A 25,002-nucleotide genomic window follows, 5' to 3' on the forward strand; every position below is an offset into this window, starting at 1 on the left:
TTGGCACCACCGTACCGGGCTTACAAGGTTCATAAAAACGCCGGACCAGAGCCCCTTCAGGTCAGAGTTCAGGATTGTACATTTCACCCACATCATTACATTCAGCAGTAACCTTGAAAGAGCCGAACCTGCTACGTTTACTAGCAATTTTTTGACAGGTCACATGAGTTTCTCTCTCAAATACAGAGCAAGAGTTTCTGCATCTACATTCAGGGCAAATTTAGTGGCAAACAAGCTCACCAATTTAGTTTTCACAGTTCTGATTGTACTCACAGCTCCAGGGCCGATAATCGATACAGGTCCAGGCCTCTTATTGTGTCCAGTGGTAACAGCATGCATTCCTGAACCCGAATTAACCTTCTCCAGCTTGTGACGAGGCTTGCCATTTTTCACAACTTTACTCCATTGTGGGAGCGTAAGAAGCACTGTCTCAACGGGATCCTCCGTTGTTGCTGTAGTTTCCATATTACTGTCGTCGGAGCCCGATCTTGACCACAGAGCAACATCTCCGGACAAAATGCCGACACTGTCCCAGTCCTTGAAGCAGCCAAAGCTCCGGCTCCCTCCCTTCTGCACGGGCCGCCTTTACTTCGACTCCCCCACCGCTCCTCTGCGTGTTTCCCCAGGGGAAAGTGGGAAGCGGTCCCTGACTCCCCCCGGACCCCTGAGCATTCAGTAACAGGCTCAGCCGGCACCTCAGACTGACACTCAAGAGCAGTCACACGTTGGTCGACCTCCACAGCATTGGTCATAACTTGCTCGCAGACATCCGCCTGTAGTTTAACTACATGTTTTAAAGCACCCACCTCAGCACACAGCTGGTCCATTCGCCATAGTATACAACACACATCCATGCTGGAGTATGTAACAGGCGGCAAATCATCCAAGTGATGAGAGACAAATCTTGGGATATTCTCCCCACACTCATTCAGCACTACAGAGTTTAATATTGTTGGCGTCTTTATGCTGTCCTTTATATCCAACGCACCGCTGTGAGGTAGTCGGGCAGAGCTCAAACTAAACTTTCTTGGAGGCTTCAATCCCCTCGGATTCAAATGTGTTCGTGGCCAACAACACAATTTCATCCTGACTTAGAGTTTTGTTTTTTAATGCAAGGAAATTAAGTAGTTCATCCTCTACAATTACCCTTCCATCAGTTGTTTTATATATCTCTGGTTTTAATCGTGACTGTTTGAAAGTCTGAGCTACATCTGCACCACCACCTGCTAGAATCCGCCATCTTGCATCAAATTGCAATGACCAAGCTGAGTGGATGGAAGGCAACAGTAACTCACAGCAACAGTAACTCAGTAATGTTGTACAGTATGGTGAAGGAGGCATGTTATAACAAGCCCTTTGTAAGTCTTCTGGACAGCCACTGTACCACTGTATTGAGGTTTTTGTGAACAGTAGAAAGATCAACAAGATCCATCTCTAACATCCTTTGTCTTTGTTTGTTTTGTTTTTTCTGATAGTTTTTTAAGCCTTCCACGTTTTCCATTTTCTCCTTCACTTGTCCAGTTTCCTCAAAATGTTTAAAGATATCCCACACACATGCCAAGAGATGCCATGGCTTAGCCTAACAGGTCTTTTGGAATCACATTGTTAGTGCAAATATACTGTTTTATCTCTTTCAAACTACATTATCTGTGGTAAATACAGCCCTTGCGTTGGGTTAAAGACCTTCAATAAACCGGAGAATTAGTCTTCAAAACCACTTTTGGAAAAGTGACAATGCCGGTACCTTGGAGAGAAAATATGAAGAAAAGGCTCAAGACTTTTACACAGTACTGTAACTTGTGTGTAACAATTGTTAATATGAACAGTAAGCTAACCTAACAGTTTTAGCTTTTCTTTGTAATTTGTAATTTTCAATAACTGATCAAACATTAGACCACTAAACTGTTGTTTATTCACTGTCAAGTTTATGAAACATTGAACATGCTTTCAGTTTGTGGCTATTTATTTATTTATCTTTGGAAAAAGGAAAATAAGAGACAGAAGACTCTGGAGGTTTGTATTATGGATTAGAACTAGAATAAGAATAAGGGTAATCTCTGCCCTTTCCTGTCAGTGATGTCAGGTTGTGCTGTATTATCATAGAGCTTCAATAGAGCGAAGGCTTTTGGATTGCAATAGAAAGAGACCCAGCTGGACTTCCGCTTTAGCCAATGGAGTAACCGGTCACATGGAGGAGTTGCTCTCCCACCTTCCCTTTGGTTATCCCTTCTCAACTCGTTATCTTGGATTGTTTTCTACTCACTCAACATCGAAAGGGTTATAACCCCTAATAGGTCTTAAGGGAGTGGGGAAAAATGCAGAAACAACAAAACAGAAGCTAACTCTCAGCCGGCCCAAGCTAATGCTAGCAACAACGCAGCCGGTATCAAAGACTCAGAGATACTCCAAGCTATAGTAAAGCTAAAAGCAGAGATTCAAGAGGACAGCAGACATAATATGGACAAACTGAGCCAGGGAATTAATGGCAAGCTGGAAAAAGTTGGCAACATTGGATAACACTGGATAACATTGCCAGGGACATACAGTGCCTATCGGAGCGGGTTGATAAGGCGGAGTCCAGGATCACCCAGCAGGAGAGCTGGGCTGAAGAGGTGACCACGGCCATGTGCGCGAGTCTGGAGGAGCGTAAACGTCTTCAGCAAAAGATTACTGATGTGGAATCAAGGTCACGGAGGGGGAAGAAACAAACCTGGTTCCACAATTCACAATTCATGGATATCTTTTTGAAGACCCACCTGCAAATACTGGAGGATTTTGACCTGAAAATTCAATGCGCACATTGCTCGCTGGCAAGTAAACCCCTCCTCCGAGACCTGTCATCATCAATTTTCAGGAATATTCAACAAAAGACATGGTACTCCGTTCACAAACATGATTCATTGGGAGTCGGGCACACGCACATACAAATGTTTCGTTTTAACGCGGAACCTCCTTTCGACTCTTGGCTTCACTTCATTCTCCAGCCAGGTGGGAGAGTCAGTTCTCCCTTTATGTTCTTATACGTTGGACTTATAGGATGGTGGTGTTCATGTATATAGACACAGTTACTTTCCTTTCTGGACTCTGAGAGACTTTGAGAGGCTTCCCCCCGGACTCACCAACGGGGGTCTTGTTGGGGAGCAAGAGTCTTGTCTAGTTCAGGAAGTCAGTTCTTCATTGTTCCCCCTATTTCTGTTTTGCTATGTTTTCGGGGCCACTGTTCCAGTTTCACGTGTTTTTACTGTCTTGTTCAATGTTGGATAATTTAAAAATAGCCTCCCTGAATGTTAACTGTCTGGGCAATCCTCTTAAAAGAAAAGGAGTTCTGGAGAAATTGAAAAAGGATGGCTCACACGTGGCTTTTCTACAAGAGACACATTTGTCAAAAAAGGAACAAGCTAAATTTAAATTTCCTGGATATTCCACTTTTTATAGCACCTGGAGCAATAGCAGACAAAGAGGATTAACAACTCTTATTTCTAAGCTATTAAACTTTGATCTCCTTGATGAGGTTGGTGACAAGGGGGGCAGATATCTAATTGTCAAAGTGAGAGTTAATAATGTTGTGATCACACTTATCACGCTAATGTGTATATTCCTCCCGAATGTGATAGAACATTCTTTAAGTTGTTTTTTGATGCTTTAATTACAGTAGGCAAAGATATCTTAATCTGTGGTGGAGACTGGAATACTATTCTGAACTTCTCCCTGGATACAACCAGTTGTAAGAGACAAAAAACATATAGATCAAAGGATCTTAATATCTTGATGAAAGAAACTGGTCTGTTCGATGTTTGGCGAGCCCGCCATCCTAAAAACAGGGATTACGCCCACTACTCATTCTCGCACCAAGTTCATTCCAGACTTGATTTCTTCCTGATGAACGTTGTTGACCGACATAGAATAAAGAGTTTTTGATTGGTACTTCAGATTTATCAGATTATAATATGATTTATTTATCTGTTCAATTTTTAAGTTTTGCAAAATCTGCAATATGGAGCCTAAAGTTAGGTATCCTCAATAAAGAGTCTACTATAAAGGAGATAAAGGGAGAAATAACCAGTTGCATAGGAGATAATAACGATGGTCAGGTTAAGCCGATTGTGATGTGGGACACGGTTAAGGCAGTGAGGGGTAGACTGATTTCAAGGGCGGCTCATCTAAAAAAAGCTGCATATGATGGGGCAGCATATGATGATCTCGAAAAAGATCTGAGAAACTTAGAAATCAAACTACAACAAAACGGCAAAGATCAAAGCTTGGTCAACAAAATTAGAGTAACTAAAAACAAGATTAAAGTGCAAGACGAATTGGAAAAGAGATTAAGATTCTGCAAGCATCCATCCTGGCGTGAGGCGGTAATATCTGTCCTACCTAAATAGGGTAAAAATAAAGAATACTGCGAATCTTACCGCCCCATTATTTTAAATGTAGACTATAAATTATCTCCCTCAATAACTCTAAAAGACTAGAAGTCCATTTGCTGGACCTAATACATGAAGATCAGACAGGCTTCATAAAAGGCCACCAAACACATGACAGTATCAGAAGAACGCTTCATATTATAGAAGAAGCAAAGAATCAGAAGCTGAGTATGGCATTAGTAAGCCTAGAGGCAGAAAAAGCTTTTGACCAGGTCAGCTGGCCCTTTCTTTAGCAGTGCTAGAGGGTCTAGGATTCAACAACAAGTCCATGTATACAAATGTATACAATCTTTATACAGTAACCCAGTGGCCAGGTTAAAGATCAATGGACATCTTTCCTCTAGTTTTCATTTGAACAGAGGCACCCGGCAAGGCTGCGGGCTCAGCCCCTCGCTCTTCACTTTGTTTATTGAGCCTTTAGCCCAGGCAATAAGACAGAACCCAGAGTTAAAAGGCATCACCATATCCAATACTGAACAGGTAACTGCTCTTTTTGCTGACGATATCATTACATACCTCCAGAATCCTGATATGTCACTCCCTGAGCTCATGTGAACTCTTAAAGAGTTTGGGGCCCTGTCTGGTTGTAATTTAAATATCACTAAAACACAAGTCCTGACTATTAACTACTCTCCATGCAATTCAATATGACAAAATTAGAAGCTAAAATGGGACGCAAACAAGATGAAGTATCTGCGTGTTTACATTTCACAGGATTTTAATAGTTTGTTCACCTTGAACTTTGATAATCTGCTGAACTCAATTCAGGAGGACATAGCTCGTTGGTCTTCACTGACTCCGGACTTTAGTACAAGAATAGAGATTGTGAAGATAAATCTGTTCCCAGATTCTTATATCTCTTTATGCCTCTTCCCATTAAAATCCCAGATGTTCAATTCAATGCCTGGGACAAGTTAATATCACGCTTTATGCGGGCAGGAGCTAGACCAAGGATACAATTCAAAACCCTTCAAACTGATAGAGATCATGGCAGACTGGCCCTCCCTAACTTAAAGGAATATTACTTGGCAGCACATCTGAGAAATATTGTTTGTTGGTGTTTCCCGGCAGTGGAGGACCAATGGAAACAAATTGAGTTGAGCATGGGCAAGTCTCCTCCCCAAACACGATTGGTAGAAAAATCAAGGATAAGTAACTTAAATAACCATATAGTAGAAAACACTCTTTTAATTTGGCATGAAGTTGTTAACAAATACAATCTGGGGAGCAATATTAAAATTTTGTCATGGCCTTCCTACTTACAGAAGTTCCTACCTGGAAGGTTAGATCCAACATTCTCATGGTGGATTACATAAGGTTTAACAGCTCTGTATCTGCCTTTACATAATTTAAATAAATGAAAACAGAATTTAACCTGGAAAATACGGATCTGTTCATATATCTGCAGATTCGTCATTTTTTCAATACAGAAATAAAGGCCCCTCCTCCCCAGAAATTGACCTTGTCAAGGTTTTTACAAATGCCTACAAATGTCTGCCCACCAAAAACATGTCTAAACTCTACAAAGGGCTACAAAAGCAAAATGGCAACAACACACTATATGTGAAGTCAAAATGGGAAGCTGAGTTGAAAATCGGATTGTCAGAGGGTGATTCACTCTCAATGTGCACCACACAACAAACATCAACTAGCTCCAAAAGGTGGAGGGAATTCAGATGGGAAACTCTGTGAAATGCACTTCACACATACACAGTTCGTTAGAGCGAGATGTCACGTTTATTTCTGGTTTTTGCTTGTTGTGACAGTTCAGTCTGGTCAGCTCCGGTCTCGGCTGTTCCAAGCTCTCCTCCGCTCCTCTCCCGTCTCACTTAAAAAGGGGAAGAAACTGTCATCAGACCAAACGCCACCAGTTGTGTTCTCACCCGCCTCCCCAGCACCGCCCCGTTGAGCTCACTGCACAACTCCTCCCCTGCAGCCAAGCCCGGGACCACACCTCTGCCACAAACGCCAATTAGATTCTTTATTACTCCATATATTACTAATAAATTTCAAGGGCACCAGCAGCAGTGTTGGAGACAGTGTGGCCACCTGAACGCTAATCACTCTCATATCTTTTGGACAAGTACACAATTGACTTCCTTTTGGGACAGTATATCCAAGTTAACAGATGACATCATGCCCTATGCCATCCCTAAGGATCCCAGGATCTTCTTACTGGGCTTGCTTATATGGGGTGGCTGTAGCTCAGGTGGCAGAGCAGGTCAGCCACTAATCAGAAGGTCGGTGGTTCGATCCCAGGCTGCCTCCTGGCTGCATGCCGAATATCCTTGGGCAAGATACTAACCCCATGTTTGCCTACTGGTGGTGGTCAGAGGGCGCCTGGTGGCGCCTGTGTCTGGCAGCCTCGCCTCTGTCAGTGCGCCCCAGGGCAGCTGTGGCTACAATGTAGCTGCCATCACCAGTGTGGGTGAATGACTGAATGTAGTGTAAAGCGCTTTGGGGTCCTTAAGGACTAGAAAAGCGCTATATAAATGCAAATACCCAGAGATTCGATTCTAAAAAAGGACAGATATATTTTTAAAATCCTGTTGATCGCATCTAAAAAGGTCATAACAAGGATTTGGCTTAAGACAGATCCTCCCAGACTAGAACAAGTGCTAGAGATTATAGAGGAAATACATCTTATGGAGAGACTGATTTTCTTTCTATAACTAAAAGATCATCTTTCTCAACAACGTTGGATTAAACGGCATAAATATAAGCAAAGTCTTGAAGGTTCTGTCACTTAATTTAGCTTATCTCTCTTTTTGTATGATGCCTGAAACAGTGAATGGTAAATGGACTGATTCTTATAGAGCGCTTTTCTACTCTCCCGGTGTACTCAAAGCGCTCGATACAACACAGTGACCCATTTTGTGCCTCTTTCAATTTTGTTGTTGTTTATTTTTTGTTTGCTTTTGTTTTTTGTCATATTTCTGTCACAATGAAAATTCAAAAAAAAAGGTTTTTAAAAAGTAAAAGAAAGAAAGAGACCCAGCTAAACACAATCTGATGTTTGTAGGATTGGAACAAACACTGAAGAAGGCATTAAAAACAAGTAGAATAAAAGTCTACTCATTCGCTGCTTTCTTATTTTTGTCTCCTCAGATTTTTGAAAAACACAACCTGTCAGGTCAGGAGTTGCTTGGCAACAGGCACAGAGGTGAATTTCAGTGCTAAAATGGTGGCATCTCAAAAGCAGAAGAGCAACTTTTAATAAGCTGTAAAGGGTCTAGAAGACAAAGGAAAAGATAATAATGGAAATGCAAGCAGCTGCTGACCACTGAGGTGCTGATGTCACCACGGTTTGCAGTTTTCACAGCAGATTCAACCAAACTGCTAATGAGTGACTCAGCTGTTTAACCAAACACTGAAAATCTCTCTCACACTGTGCCCAGGCATGTTCAGCACGCTGTTCTCTTTTCTGGTTAAGACGTTTGGGTATTATTGGACTGCAAAGCAGCGTACAGAACGTAAATCAAAGAAAAAGAAAGTGCACCCATGATACTGTGACTAGTACAACCTTTACTAGCAGATCATGATCATCTTCTGTATTGCTTCATCAGTCTCACACGTAATCCTTGATGAAATCTGACCAGCTTTTCTTTACGTTTCGTTTGCAGTTTGTAGGCATTTGTTTGTGCACTGCTGTCCTGTGCTCTGGATGCTGACCATGATTGCTTTTCATATGGATGTTTTTTCAGCGAATCATTTGTAGATTTGTTGGTTACCTTGGGATCCTTGTCCTGTTTCCTGACATAATTTCAGTCAAAGTTTGGCAGTCAGACAGAGGGCCTCATATTTGGTGTACATGTTTAAGGCTGACTCAGTGATTGTGTCTAGGTCCTGAAGCCAGTGTGTGTCACGCTTCTGGGTTATTTTGACCCAGCGTTTTGAGGCTCTTATTTTTTGGTTTGATTTTGTATTTTTGTTTTCTTGATCTCTTGTCAAGCTTTGATGATGATGTTTATTATTATTTAGTATGTTTCAGTTATTCTTGGTGAGGGATTAGTTCTTAGGTTTGTGTCTCATGTTTAGTACAGGTTTAGTTCAGTATCAAGTCTGTTTCTTGTTTCCTGTTTTATTGTGAAGGTTTGTCTTATGTCAGTGCGTCTAGCTTCGCTCCCCCTGTCTCGTTAGCCCTAATCTCTCCCAGTTGTGTCTCCCTCCTGTTTTCCATTCCCTGATTATTCCCCTGTGTATTTAATCCCTGTGTTTGCCTTTGCTCTCTGTCACGTCGTACCCTCAGATTTTGCTTGTGTGTTTCTGTGCTCAGTGTCATCGTTCAGTTCATGTGTTGCTCATCGCCAGCAATAAAGCTGAGGTTTTCTGTTGCAATTCAGTCTCCGAGTCCTGGGTTTGGATCCTCATCTCCGCCTGCCCGCACACAGAGCCCTGACAGTGTGGCTTTCTCCTGGCAACCTTTCCAAGATGTTTGGAAGGCCTGTTTAGTCTTTTCTATTTGTCTTTTTCTAATTGTATTGACATGTTAAGATTTAACATGTTAGCTGAGGGCTTTAAAGCCTGAATGAATTTGTTGGAATATCGAAGATTCTGTATTTTCTCTGCACTTTTGCGGGAATTGCTATCTTGTGTGTGGCTGGGTGCAGTAAGGAGTGTATGTGATGTGTGTGTGAGCATGCACGTGAAGGAAACGCGGGGAGCGGAAGAAGAAAAGAGAGAGTGTGTCATGGGTAGAGAGGGCGACCAGGAGCAGCGTTCTAACGGGCTACAGCCTATGCAGTGTGTTTTCGAAGTGTGCAGTACTGTTATTAAAGCCTCATCTCTTCAGTACTCACCGGTGCCTCGGCTGATTTCTGTCTGCCTCACTACTCCACAAAAGTGAGTTAACCTCGAAAGAGGACAAACTTCGGCCCTGGAGGAAGCATCTCCCCTCGCGTCTCCCGACCAGGGTCAGGGGACTGACGGCGAGGAATGGTTAACAGCACTGTCCATGCACACTGTTTGCCATGTGCATAAAGCACTCTGACTGAATGTCTTAATAGATACTAGGGGTGGGGGAAAAAATCAATACTGTGTAGTATCGTGATACTTTGTTTGCTAATAATGTATGGATACAGGGACAGCAGAAATCGATATTTTGTTACAAAAAGGTTTTTGTGCTCTGACTTCAGAGCATGTTGATCCTTTTTCTGAGCAAGAATCCTGACATTCCTTCACTGTCCAAATGTGTTTCACTTGTTTTTGGCAGCAATAAACATGACAGTTTACTTATTTTAATTTAAGACATGTTTTATTTTAATTAAGTTTAAAACTTTTTGATTTAATGTAAAATTATATTTTGTTTTAATTTACTTTCAAATTCTTCAGTTGCTGAAGGGGCTGCATAGTTTTCATAAACTGCATAGATCAGAATAGCTATAATTGTACCAGATGGTTGATTCAGTTAAGTTGGACTAGACTGTAATACAAACCGTTCAGTTTGTCAACAATAAAACTGAAATGAGAGAAAGACTGAGTGTGAGACTTTGATATTAGAGAAAATGAATATTGATAAAGTTTACCTTTATGTACAGAATCTGAATATCACAAAATATTTAAAAAATTGCAATAATATCGTATCGTGCGTTAAGTATGTGTGATGTATGGTGATTCCCACCTCTAATAGATACATGCTACTAGTCACATGTGATGACACACATCATAACACTAGAATAAAGCATGCAACAGGCTACAGGTTGGAGGCATTTTGGAAGCTCTGTGCTGGCTGACTGACTGGACACAGTGTTGTGTGCATGAATGCATTCAAATGTTTTCAGTGAACTGTGAACTGAGCAAATAGTTTGCAGCTGAAGAACGTGCTAAACAGTTAAGCAATTGTGAAAAGGTGCTATGACTAACTGTAGACAACAATACAGCCTTCCAACATGGCCACCACCACCAGTGGTGTTTCTGACTGTGTGAAAGAACAATGAATCAAAACTGATTATGTAAGTTGTAGTCACGACACCTGCAACAAATTTGAACACCACATTGTGTTGAGTCAAATGAAGAGTCTTGGGAAATATCTGCGAGTGCGATCTTCTTATTTTCTTGGTTTTGAAATGTGATCTGTCTGTGGTTGTATACAGTAATTCATTTAGTTTGGAAAGTGGTCATCAATAATGAGGGCTATCATTTCACCAAACAATGATATAATCATTATTAATGAATTACTATAAACTTAATTTAAGAGAAAAAGGACAATCCAAGCAGGACTCGACTTTTTTCCTTTGGCTGTCTCAACCTTACCAACCCAACAAAATGTTGGGTGGCAGCAGTGGACAGATGCAGGATGTCCATTAACCATTTTTATTACAAGACAATGTTGGTACAATGATCCTCCAGTGTGGTCGGTGTCCTTGGGACATTTTCTCACCAACACAAAACTCTACCCACATTTACTGTCTGAATGCTGCCCAAGAACTGATCTCATCAATTCGTGTTGGTTACAAATTGACCAGGTTTGTGTGAAACAACAAGACTTAATCTCAGGCCATATAACTCCAGCCTCAGTACTGTGAACTGTTAAGATTGTTTTACAGTACAAATACAAATCTTTGGTTCCTTGATTTCTTGGTTTTTTTTAATGGTAGTTAAAGTAGATATGTTTTCAAAAATGTCCAAATCTAAATATGCTGAAATACTCTGCACTCAGTTTCCTTTGAAGTCTGATTTTTTTTTTCCAAATCAGGTATTTGGATTATTTTTATTGAAGGAATTAAAATGCAAAAACCTTCATATGCAAGGTATTTGAATTCTTTTCAACTCAATTTAACAATGAATGAAAAAAACACTTTAAAAGCATATGTGCCCACACCGAAGTTACTGTGTAACTTCAATAAAACACTTTTCACTTGTATCCATGGAGACCATAAAATACTGAATTTGAGTTGTTAACCTTTACTTAGAGGTGCCAAGATTTTCTCTCACAACAAAAAGAGTTGTCCTTGGAGCTTTGAGTGAAGCTTCACTCATAGAAATCGCTGAGCTACTGAATGCAGCTCCTTCCAATCCTCCACCCTGCAAACATATGAAGTTTTTTGAAGCCAGTAGATTTAATAGAGGATGTAGAGATTGGAATAAGACAAAGGACAAATGTCCGTTCTCATCCTCTGATGGAAATGACAAATTAGGCAGTCAAACATTTGACCTGACCTGCTCAGTCAGAGAAACTGTGTCATTTCTCATAATTTGTCATTGAAAAGAAAGAAATATCATTTATCGTCTGACAGTCCACAGATCAACTTATTTTTCCTTTCATCCTAATGTCATTTCATAAAAGAAATTGGGAAATGCTCATTGTTCCAGTGTTTCAGCACAATTGTCAGTGATTCTTGAGATAACGGACAAAACATGTCCGGCAGATAAAACCCAATTTTGTGGTTAAAAATATGCATACAAGTGTTAACCCAACTGCCTAAAAGACAAACCAAGGCAATGTTTATACAACAAAACTATGATTTTGCATTTTTTATACATATATATTTATTTTAAATGGTACCATACATTACCAGTACCTTAAAAATCCACCATCCACAAGCAGGTGTGATAATATTAAAATACAGGAAAAAAATTAAAAGTAATGTAAAATTAAACATCATGGCTCTCGTCACTAAGTATTTAAGTCAATACCTTATATCAAAATATGCAATTGGAAATTTATTAATTTAAGTGATTAAAATCGTGTCCAGAGTTTTTGTGAACACCATCAGATTTTTTTAAAGATTTTTTTAAAGTAAGTACAAAAACATCAGGAATGATTGTGGGCAGCTTACACTCTGAGGACCCCTTTACCACTTCCTGTTTGACACACATGCCATGAGGTCACTGCTGTGATAATGTTTTTGTTTTTATTTCATTTATTGCACACCTTTCTGATAAAACTCTGTGTCACAACCATAGTGCGTCAACACCAAAGTCGATGTAATCCAAGATTTAATTTTTTTTTTTGTAAAAACAGCTTCATTCAGGTAGATTGTAGAGGCCATAAGCAAATGATGAAAAACAAGATGGCTTCTGTCAGAAAAGCATGTGTTATGAGAGAAAGTCAGTATTTTGTCAACACCATAAGGATTTTTGTCTGACGGTGTTGACCCTTTTTCTAATGGTGTTGACAAATGCCACAAAACTGTGCTGTTCATCATTTATATTAAGTTATTTTTTACTAATATTTCAGATATATTACTTCTTGTGTATTTTACTGATATTTCTGCTTCACAGACGTGTCAAATATTATCAAATTTGCCTTATCTTGAATCTCATTGTTTATGTATACATTATTAATCCTGTAGGAACATGCTTAGTCCTCTGCATTTAACCCATTCACTCAGTGATGCAGTGGGCAGCTACCAATCCAGGATAGCCTCTGTTCGTTGGATTTGAACGCCCAACCTTCCGATCATGTGGCATCTACTGAGCTAGCTGTGCCCGAGAGCTGGTCTTTAAGTGATGATGTATGAATCCTGCTTCCGTGCCTAAACTACTCTGTGTTTATTAAGCCTGTTGTGCTGTTAAAATGTTTTAATGCTTTTTATCTTGTTCTATTACATCTGAACAAGCCCCTAAAAACAGCCAGTGATCACTGTCAGCCTAACCATCGCGAACCCTCACGTTAACTTTTATCAAGTGGAAAAAGTGAGCGTTCATCCTCCAGCTTCACTGTGTTTATGTTATGCTAACATAGCTGTGTCGCTAGCGATCACGTAGCACATCATTATATACCAGCTAGTCCAACTTCAGTAACCCTACAAACATCACTGCTGTTTAGTTTTCCGTCTTCATTTATGTTGGAAGTGATAGCAGAGCTGGTTTATCATGTTTAGGTGGAAACAAGCAATCTAACTTCTAACTCTGTTAAATTTCATGTATTCTGTTTTCATGGATACCTGGTAGAGCAGCAACACTGATCATTTTATTAAAGATGAAAGAATTTAGACAGTTTGTAACTCTCAGTGATGCCGCAGACTTCCTTTGACTTTGGGATCTGCAGCAGAGTTTGGACCTGGAAACGGCTAATAAAATCAGACTCAACAGCATTTCTATTGCTTAATGCATAATTGTGTTGTGAATATTCATCCTTAATCTGTATAAATACATATGCTTCAGAAAAATTATAGTAATTACAAAATGGTACATTTCAGGCTAAAATAGCAAAGGGGAACCTGTCAGTAGAGGAACGAAAGAGAAGGAGAGAAAAAATTAACAGCCAGCCTGAGTTGAAGAAAGAGTTTCTCATAAAGGGAAAGATGGAGAAATAGAGTGAAAAAGAGAAAAATAAAAAACATCAGTGATCTGAAAGAAAGAGAAAAAAGGCAGAAGAGAAGGTTTTGGAAACAAGCACAGAGAAACATAAGGAGAGAAAGTCCAGCAGCATCTAAACACACAACCACAGAGAACTTTAGGAATCAAGGAGCAGGCAGCTACTTGCTGGTGAACTATTAAGATGTAGAACTTGACATGTGCAAAAACAGAATTGTTATAATGTGTCTTGTGATATTACAAGAAATAATATCTTATTTTCTACTCGTGTGTCACCACCGTCAGATTTGTGTCACCACCGTCAGCATCTTGTCAACTCCATAATATGGAGTTTTGGTTTATTTTTCTGTTTTGAAGAACCATATATTTTCCTCCCTCATGATCTTCCAAAAAAAAAAACCGTAATTTTCTCAATAAATGTGTAATTTGCATGCTGCTTAATATGACTGTTTCTTATAGAGATTAAATACAAGCTTCTGAAAATATGTATGACTGTAACTCTAATAATAAAAAGCCAAAACAATCTTACTTTTAAATGTGGTATAATTACTTTGAAAACATATGTGCATAAACAGTAGAATAGAGAAGCTGCTAATAGTCAAAATAGCTGAAATAACTTAATTTAAAATATATATTTTTGCATTTCTTTGTGTCTGACGGTGTTGACAAAAACCTTGCACTTCTCCAGCAAAAACATAAATTATTAAAAAATGTTATACCTGGGAGATTGTACCAAAACATGGTGAGACAGCCAAAACTTTGTGTAACAATTATATGTAAATATGTTTTTGAAAAATCAAAAAAATATATTTTAGAAAATTAAAACCTGTTTTGTCCCTAATCTCAGGAATCACCAACACATAAAAGTATAACAATGATTATTCACATCAATGTTACTGATGTGTTGCTCAGATCTGAATTTTCCTCTTGCAGTTGAAGCCTATGGCTGAGTGTGTAACCTTGCTCTCTTCTGCCAACCTGATGGGAGTCATTACTGGGGATTGACATATGGGTAAGCTGTGCTTCAGGAGAAAGCCATCTGGCATAATGTTTGCTGGCAAGCCTTTACATTTACAGTACACAAGACAGACTTTTATATCCAGGAAAATGCTCGACTTTTATCACTGCTTATAGCTTTGCACCACATGCACCTGATTTTGTGTGTGTGGTGCACATAATCTGCAATGTAGCTGCAATGCAGCACATTTGGTATCAGGATTCAGTTATAGTATGAATTTAGGAACTGAAGAGTAATACATTTGAATTGTAGACCACCAACTGGCCTCAACCAGTCTGACTGGTCTGATTGGGTTACATCAAGGAGAGGCCTGCTCAGAATAACATCTCCGAGCGAAAGTTGGATTACATCTTGGAGCAGCTCACTGCAGTCGTGAGTTCTCAGAACCATGGAGAAGCTCGCGGCTCTCCAACGGGAGATTGAGAGACCAGTGTCGGAGTGTTAAAGAACAGCTTTGAAATTCTCATGAGCTGCTCGCATAAAAGAAAAATAAACAACATCAACATCATAATGCGGATATCCCCTTGGCGCCAGCTGTGGGCTCAAGGCTGGAGCCGGAAAAAAAACTCCCTGATAACGACTGTGTTGAGTCTGTTCCTTCCCATTCCCTGCAAGGCCACCTGGGTTGGCTGGAAGACTGTTTACTTAACCTGGCAGGGTGAAGGACACTGTCTCAGCTGAACTATGGACACACACACACACACACACACACACTGATAAGCACTCACACATCCCCCCTCCCCTTCCAATGCCTTCGATGCTTGTTGCCTCCTGGGAACACGAGGCGGGTCTGGGCCCGCGCTGGAGAGTCGGCGCAGTGGCAGGATGGCTGCTGTGTTGCCTGGGATTACTCCTCACCCCCTACCCGACCCTGTTGCTGGTCACGTGCTCTATAATGTTGTACTGTGGACATTCATGTGCTTCTTTTTGTGCAGAGGAGTTTTTTTGTTTCCTGTTCTCATGCTGTCCTCCCAGGAGCCCAGCATGAGCAGAGGTCTCCTTTTTTCCTCTTGTACTTTCCCATTGTAGTGTACATTTCAGTGGTTTTTCTGTAATGCAACCGTTCTCTGACTTGTATCCCCATGTGATGTCTGTGTTGTGTGTGTAAGGTCGGGGGGCGGGTTCATTCCACTGCAGGGCAACCTGCCACTGCATGTGGCGAATAAAATTTGAACTTGAACTTGATGGAGGTGAGGCGGTGTACAGGGTGGAGGTAGCGAACTTGTCCTGTTGGTGTTCAGAAAATAACCTGAAGTTGAGCGTCCTTAAAACAAAAGGACTCATAATGGACTGAAGGAGGCACAGACTGAGTGGACTCCATCTCCACCTTTAGGTTTCTGTGCACCTACATCCTACCTGATCTCACCTGGAGCCACAACACCAATGCCCTGCTAAAGAAGGCCCTCACATCACAGGTGATCAGGTGCCTCCAGGCTCCCAAACAGCTTCTTACCCCGGACCATTCGAACTCCCATCACTTATGCCACTCACACAGAGACTCTGTTCCGACCAAGTCTTTTCTTTGCACTACTTCCAAGTCTTTTGCATCTTGTTCACTTGGACTGCTTACCTGCATGTAAGCAAAGCCCGCTCAAATGTAGCCAAAAGAACTGATTACAAGCTACTACAAGCTGTCTTTTGTGCTTAATTCACATGATGAAATGAAACACATAACTGATACTTCATGATAGCACTGCACACAGAAGTTAAAGGTGGGTCAGAAGGATCCAGAATGGCATTTTTGGTACGGAAGTGGCCGTCCCCGTACTTCAGCATCTAGCAAGTGTTACTGAAAAAGACCAAATATAAAGTGCGTAATACCTATTTTTTTAAGTGGCAGCTAGTTTAACATAACACATTAATGAAGCATGAAGTGCTGAACAGTAGCTGACTCTCAAACATGGATGCTAAAGATCAGGGTTAGTCAAACTGAAAACATTTTGTCTACCACTGTCCTCTCATATTTCTCTTTTTAACCTCTTTGTGTTTAAAACAGTAAATCAGTAAGCATGACGGACTAAACTGTTTTATTGTTTTGGATTCTTCGACCTGTGTTGTTTCTTTGGATCTATCTGACACTCAGACTCAAACAGCACATACGTATGCATTTGTGAAACAACCCCTCAGTCCAGGATGAGACAACAAACATCCACGAGTACATCAGTAAGATGGCCCCAACCGCTCAGTGAATACCTCAGGCAGCTCTGAGCACAAGCTCCATAGAGGCTGAGGTCTATCACACCAGGCAAGACCCCAGGTGCAGGCTGTGTAAAGATGCCCCAGAGACAATCCAGCACATAACAGCAGGGTGCAAGATGCTAGCAGGCAGGGCATACATGGAACACCATAACCAAGTGGCCGGCATAGTGTACAGGAACATCTGTGCCGAGTATAACCTGGAAGTCCCGAGGTCAAAATGGGAGACGCCCCCAAGGGTGGTGGAGAATGACCGAGCTAAGATCCTGTGGGACTTCCAGATACAGACGGACAAAATGGTGGTGGCTAACCAACCGGACATAGTGGTAGTAGACAAACAGAAGAAGACGGCCGTAGTGATCGATGTAGCGAATGACAGCAACATCAGGAAGAAGGAACACGAGAAGCTGGAGAAATACCAAGGGCTCAGAGAAGAGCTCGAGAGGATGTGGAGGGAATTTATATATATGTGTGTGTGTGTGTATATATATATATATATATATATATATATATATATATATATATATATATATTTTTTTTTTTTTTTTTTTTTTTTTTTTTTCAGTTAATTTGGAAGCAGACAGAGGAGAGAGCAGGGGGGGCTGGGAATGACCAGGCTTACCTCTGCTCTACAGCTCTGTTTTTACAAAAAGTGAGACTATTCATCTTCTTTGAAACCCTGCTTCCCTTTTTGTTTCTCCACCTCTCAAATACGTGTCTATTTTAGGACTAGTAGTTTTCATCAACTCAGTGTGTGAGAAACTGAGAGGGAGGAAGAGGAGGACAGAAGGAGAGCTGCAGGGTCAATCTCTACAGGCATATAGTCAGCTGTGTTCCTAATTCAGGCAATTTGGTGGGCCTTTCCTCACCATTTGCCCTTCAAACAGCATCCATCCCCTCATAGATCACCATGGCAACAGGGCACACTCTTAGGACAAAGCAACAGAGGATATGAAAAGGGTTATGTAAGAGAAATTTAGATGAAAGTGTGTTTGGTATTAAAATTCACTCCTGACAAACATAATTGCGGGTCTCATGATTAAGGCCAACAGGGAATGATAAATGATTAAACAGCAGCGGCGGATGCAACAGCAGAATAAAACACATAAACCAACGTGGAGCACCTGAGAGACTGTGCAGCTAATATATTAGTATATGCCTGTGTGTGCTAACTGATGAAAAGTGCCTGTACATTAGTGCTTAACATTTGGACAGCTCTCTCTGAAGCATTTACTGATGATGTCGACATTCATACAAATCGTTCAAAACATGATGTTTTGGATATTTGTTAATGAGCGGGTCAAACTTTATCCCGACATTGGCTGGGGAATTGTTTTCTGTCAGCTTTAACAAAAATAAATAAATGTAATTTAAAAAAACCCAAACATCATTTACAAGCAAACTAATTTTTTTATCATTATTCTAATGCAGAGTCATCCACAGAAGTTACTCAACTAATTAATGACATGTATTTTCAAGTGTCACATAGTAAAAAAAAAAAAAAAAAGACCAATTGGCAGTTGCATTTTATTTATACAGTAACAGTTGTCTAAAGGGGTTTTTCAAAAGTAAAGATTATACTAAAAAACACAATGAGAAAGCAGCTGATGCGTTTACAGCAAATGAATTTGTTGTTGTTTTGTTGATGTTAGTGAGTCTTAAGCATTCAGTAGAGTTGGTACTAAATCCCTTTGAACACCTGTAGCTGAATCTATTACCACGTTAGATTAAAACCATAGAAATACCTTCCAGTACGCAGATATGCTGACTTTACCAAAAACAAAATAAAACAATATTAAAGATTTGTAAGTTTGTTGTCTGCTTCCATGAGCGTCATCACCAATTTCCATGTGTCTGAGCAAACAAACTCCCTGAGCAGTCCCTTGGACCACTGTATGTTGGGGGTGCCTGGGTCGTTGACCCAGACTTTTGAGTTTTCATTATTATTGTACTTTGATTTTGCCTTTATCATTTCTAGTCTTTTGGTTTCTTTGTCAGAGTTGTGCCTTCTGTTTTTTGTTCTGTGTTCCATAGTTGCTGTCTCTCTGTGTCTAGTCTGCTTCTCTGTGTTATGTTTCCTGTTTTACTTTGAAGGTCCATGTCTGATGTTAATGTATCTGGTTTTGCTTCGCCTGCCTCGTTAGGCCTGATTTGCCCCAGCTGTGTTTCCCTTCAGTTTTCCATTCCCTGATTGCTCCCTCTGTGTATTTAAGCCCTGTGTTTCTCTGTGTCCGTGTCGCAATCTACCCTCATTCATGCTGTGTGGTCTGCCACACAGGAAGGCAGGCCCGCCCGCCCGCCCGCGTATTTTTGAAGTTTGTTACTTTGACATCAACATTAAAGCTGTTTTTTTGAGTTCACGTTTGTCTCCGGAGTCTGCACTTTGGGTCCTCCTTACCACCCCTCCTGCCTGCACACAGCCTTCACTTGACACTCTAAGCAACATTAGACGTGCACTGTGGTTCACGCCAGTGTCGAATCCATCCAAGTTACATGGTTTATTAAAATAATCAAATTACAGCATTTGCCATGGGCTCCCCCGTGTCACCTATTGTAGCCAACCTTTACATGGAGGAAGTGGAAAGGAAGGCTCTTGGCTCTTTCAAAGGAGGAGTACCCAGCCACTGGTACAGATATGTAGACGACACCTGGGTCAAAATCAAGACACAAGAAGTGGAATCCTTCACTGCGCACATCAACGCTGTGGATAAAAACATCAAGTTCACCAGGGAAGACACAAAGGACGACTGTTTGCCTTTCCTGGACTGTGCTGTGCACATTGAAGAGAACGGCAACCTCAACATCGAAGTTTACCGGAAGCCCACACACACGGACCAGTACCTCCTGTTTGACTCCCATCACCCTCTGGAACACAAACTTGGAGTAATTAGGACCCTACACCACCGGGCAGAACATGTTCCCTCTAAGCCTGAAGGGAAAAAGAAGGAACACACACAAGTAAAGGAAGCACTCAAAACGTGCGGTTATCCTAAATGGGCGTTCTTAAAGTCAGCAAAGAGGCACAGAAAAGAAGATCAGACACCAGCGAGGGAGGATAAGAAGGACAGACGCAACAACATTGTCATCCCCTATGTAGCCGGTGTATCAGAGAAACTCAGGAGGGTTTTCTCCAAGCACGACATCCCGGCATTTCAGACCCAGCAACACGCTCAGACAAAAACTGGTTCACCTGAAAGACAAAACTCCAAAACACAGACTTAACAATGTGGTGTATGCTGTACAGTGCAGCGAGGAATGCCCAGACCTCTACATCGGAGAGACCAAACAGCCACTTCACAAGCGCATGGCACAACACAGAAGAGCCACCTCCACAGGACAAGACTCAGCTGTCCATCTGCATCTAAATGTAGCGAGTAAAAGCCACCAAGTAACCGCTAAGGGCCTCTATACTACTTGTGCAAACTTTCAGGCCCAAAGCTCTCACAGGAATGAGCCCAGAATAAACGGGACAAGAGGGTCAATATCAGTCAGATATGTTAAAATTTATTATTTTAAAAGAACACAAAGGGTTTGCAAAAAAGGCCTAAAACATCAAAATGGAAAAGGTCACTAACGACCACAAGATAGTCTTATTGGTGCAACCTGCCAGCAATGCAACTATCACCTGAGGGCTTGCTCTACCCCGGTGGTCCCAGATGCTCATTGCTTTAAAAGAAACAAATCCACCCCAAATAAATACAAGCCCAACAGAACACTTATCGCATGCACTAAGTGTTTTAGTTCAGACAATAATTGGTGGCACTAAAATCACTCTTAATAAAACGTATTCACTGCAAATCCACACGGAGCACCTCTAAAAGACCTACTTCCCATAAGGTAAGAGCCCAGCTCGGGGATTGCACATTGCCCGACTAATATTGCACCAGCCCAGTAGAAATAAAAACAAACCCGGCATAAAAAACAAACAGTTTTAAAAGGTGACCCTACTCTAAAACCAACTTGGGATAGAAACACAACGACAAAGAGGAGGAGGAAAAAGCCTTACCCATTACATAAAGGTCACTCTTTCGAGGATGCCAACGTTCACATGTTGGACAGAGAGGACAGATGGTTTGAAAGAGGAGTGAAAGAAGCATCTATGTCCACTGTGACGACCATCTTTGAACAGAGGCGGTGGTTTACGACACCAACTGTCTGCCATCTATAATCCAGTTTTGAGTTCACTCCCCAGACGCCTTAACGCCCACTCACATCCTGGGCCATCTGACCTCAGGAATTCGCATGATAAGGTGGGGCCAGGTTTCACAATGAGCTCACCCGAAACTCTGGCTGATTGGGACCCACACCCAGTTTCACACCTTGGCTCAGGCGATTAGAGGATCATCAGGGGTCCTTTTGTCCCTCTGTGGGGGGAAACTCCCACTAGGTTTATATCTGGGACTCTCCACCATTTGACCTTAGAACTGAAGAAGCTTCTCGGATGAAGGTGAAACGTCTTCAAGCAACTTAAAGAAGTCCAGACGCTTTTCTTTGAAAGCTCCTTTGACTATGATGACCTGGATGACTGAGAACCTTCACAGAGAAAATCCCAACAGTCAAACAACCCCCTATGAGCAAGCACTCGGTGACGGCGGGAAAGAAAAACTCCCTTTTAACAGGAAGAAATCTCCGGTAGAACTAGCCTGACGGAGGGGGGAGCCATCTCACCGGTTAGTGGTGAGGGGAGGGAGACAAGAAAAAAGACACACAGTGGACAAGAGGCCGAGATTAATAATAACCAATGATTAAATGTGGAGTGTACAAACACACAGTAAGTGAAAAAAAGGTGAGCGAAGTAAAAACAGTCAGTGTACCATGGGAGCCCCCAGAAGCCTTGACCTATCACAGGGAAACTAAGGAAAGGATGAGGATCACGTGATCCAGCCCTAACCATAAGCTTTATCAAAAGGACAAAGTCTACCAAGCATACAGTTTATCTATGTGTCATGAAACGCCATGTGGCAGGCAGGAGATGAGGACTCACAGACTAAAGGGATGAACTCAAAACCACAGCGTAATTTGCTGGGTACAGAAAAACGGGCATACAAAGTAAACTAAACTGGGAAACAACAAACTAAAACACACAGGGAGATCCACACAGCAAGAGGGACAACACGACACTGACTCAGAGAAACACAGGGTTTAAGTACACTGGGAAGTAACGAGGGGAATGAGACACAGAAGGAGAGCACAGCTGGGGGAAATCAGAACTGACGAGACAAGGAAGCGTAAACTGAACACACTGAGATCAGACACAGAACTTCAAAATAAAACAGGAAACACACACGCAAAGACACAGACTCAGAGACGCGGGCTTAACACAGAGACCTGACTACACTACACAGGCAGGGATGACAGAGGGAGCACAGAATAAACACTGGGAAACCAAAACACAAACTGTCATAATTCATAATATCAAAAATAAGAGTACAAAAATCAAAAACACTCGGTCACCGACCCAGAACCATGACACTATGTGACCATTTGGTTCCTTGAACTAACAACATCAGCCTTAAAAATATATAATTCAAGTCTAATATATCTGCATTTACCAGACCAACTTTATCAAGATCATTACTAAATACAAAAAGCTGTTTTACTCTCCTCCTCAAATTTTAATTATTATAAGTTCATTTCATGGTGTGTTTTGTTAGGAGTAGGTGTTGCTTTTAAAAACTGTTCTACTAACCTTGTAGAGTACTCATCTCGCTAACTGGAGCAGAGTGGAAAGCAGCTTTCATTATCACGACCCACACATGCATCTGGCATCACTGTCTCCATAAACTGAGTCATCAAAAAAAGCAATTATGCAGCATCTTTTTCTTGATCCCATGTCCTTCCTTTGTACAACAGAACTTAGACTTCCATGTTTATTGGCTTTGCTCCATCCACTTATTTACTTCTTTCATCCCTTTCATCCCACCTCAGTTTCTCAGTTTCAGCTATCCAGTCCAACTCATCATGACTTGTTCATTCATTCGCTGCCCCCTCCCGTCCTCCTCCATCACCAACAACACTGATTTATCCTCTTCCTTCCTGCTCATATCTTCATGCAGGTGTTGTTGATTTGACCTTGACAAAAATCAGTATTCATCATAAGCGGAGACCTATCAAAATGTAAATGATGACAGGTAGAGAAGAGTCGGTAGGTGCATCATGTGCCAAATGAGCTGGGCCTCTAGGGGCCAGCCAAATTGATCTGATGAAAGGACTACAAAAGCCTTCGAGAAGGCAATTGGTTGATTGGTCCTATAATGTCTCTCCTATCTTCTCTCTGTGGCTGTGGCTGGCATGGTTACCAAATCACACAGTGGGTCACACTGGGAGGATTTAATGGAGATAATGGCTGGTTTTGTAGCTCTGATACTGTCATCAGTCTGTACTTTTCATTTCTCCCATCCTTTGTGGGAAAAAGCAAGCAATCCTGTTTTTTCTTATTAGATATCATTGTATTACAATGGGGTCATGGACAACTGACCTTTCTGTCCATCTAGTCCACGTCAGAACCTGAAGCAATCTGTCTGTCAGCAGCACAGATAACCTGAAAGAAGCAAAAGCAGACAGCTTTCACCTGGCTGACTGAAAGCAGAAACTAAGTGGACAAAAATAGGTTTCATGCAGACTCAACAGCATCACCTTTAAAGTTCTTGATAAGATGTTAGCTTAATGTTTCATGGACTTCTTTGTCCAACACACATATGACCCCCTATGAACAAGCACTTTGGCAAAAGTGGGCAAGAAAAAGAGGAAGAAACCTCCGGCAGAACCAGGCTCAGGCAGGGGCAGCCATCTGCTGCAACCGGTTGGGGTGAAAGAAGGAAGACAGGATAAAGACATGCTGTGGAAGAGTGACGGAGATTAATAACAGGTATGATTCAGTCCATAGAGGTCTATTAACACATAGTGAGTGAAGAAGAAACACCCAGTGCATCATGGGAATCCCCCAGCAGTCTACACCTGTTGCAGCATAACTAAGGGAGGATTCAGGGTCACCTGGTCCAGCCCTAACTATATGCTTTAGCAAAAAGGAAAGTTTGAAGCCTAATCTTAAAAGTAGAGATAGTGTCTGTCCACGGAAACCCACCAAACCACCTGAGGGGTCTCGCCCACGTCGCCGCCGCCCGACAGCCAAGCCGCCCGACAGCCAAGCCGCCCGACAGCCAAGCCGCCCGACAGGTCTCGCCCACGTTGCCGCTGGCCGCCAGCCAGCCAAGACACCCGATGGGTCTCACCCATGTCGCCGCCGGCCGCCAGCCAAGCCGCCCGAGTGTGGCCAGTCATACCTGCTTCGCCACTGCCACGTGGTCAGCCCCCTGACCCATTGAACTATGAACTGCTGTGCTGTCAACCTCCAGGACGGCCCCCCGAACTAATGATATGGCAACATGGCATTTTGTTGTTTAGGGAGGGGGAAGTTTTAGGAGTGACGGCGGTGTTTTGAGATGTGAGAGATTTGCAACATTTAGCGCAAATCTTGTGTAGTTAGTGTGTAGTGTAGCCAAAAGTTTTGAAATTTGATGCAGAACAGATGATTTTTTTTTAAAAGAAACTCTTCTAATAAGCCAATCCTGTGCAGATTATCTGTTAGCTGTTTGACAACTACTCTTTCAAGGATGTTTGATTTGAAAGGAAGGTTGGAGATTGGCCTATAATTAGCTAAGACTGCTGGGTCTAGAGATGCTTTTTGAGTAAAGGCTTAACTACAGCCAGCTTGAAGGCCTGTGGTACATAGCTGATTATTAGAGATAGGTTGATCATATTTAAGATTGAAGCATTAATTAATGGCAGGACCTCTTTGAGCAGTTTTGTAGGAATGGGGTCTAAAAGACACGTTGATGGTTTGGAGGAAGTAATTATTGAAGTTAACTCAGAAAGATCAATTGGAGAAAAAGAGTCTAACTTAACATCAATGGTACTAAGAGTAGCTGTAGATAATATTACATCTGTGGGATGATTATTGGTAATTTTTTCTCTAATGATAAAAATTTTATTTGTGAAGAAATTCATGAAGTCATTACTAGTTAACGTTAAAGGGATGGTTGGCTCAAAAGAGCTCTGACTGTTTGTCAGCCTAGCTACAGAGCTGAAGAGAAACCTGGGGTT

General features: G+C 41.5%; 1 pseudogene; it reads right to left on the reverse strand.

Moving 5' to 3' along the window:
• Window positions 1-61: 61 nt before the first annotated feature.
• On the reverse strand, window positions 62-24,180 carry LOC148098048 (uncharacterized; annotated as a pseudogene).
• Window positions 24,181-25,002: the final 822 nt, after the last annotated feature.

The sequence above is a fragment of the Neolamprologus brichardi genome, chromosome 17 (genome assembly GCF_056152115.1).
Source record: "Neolamprologus brichardi isolate AB-2024 chromosome 17, ASM5615211v1, whole genome shotgun sequence".
In the NCBI taxonomy this organism is placed as follows: Eukaryota; Metazoa; Chordata; class Actinopteri; order Cichliformes; family Cichlidae; genus Neolamprologus; species Neolamprologus brichardi.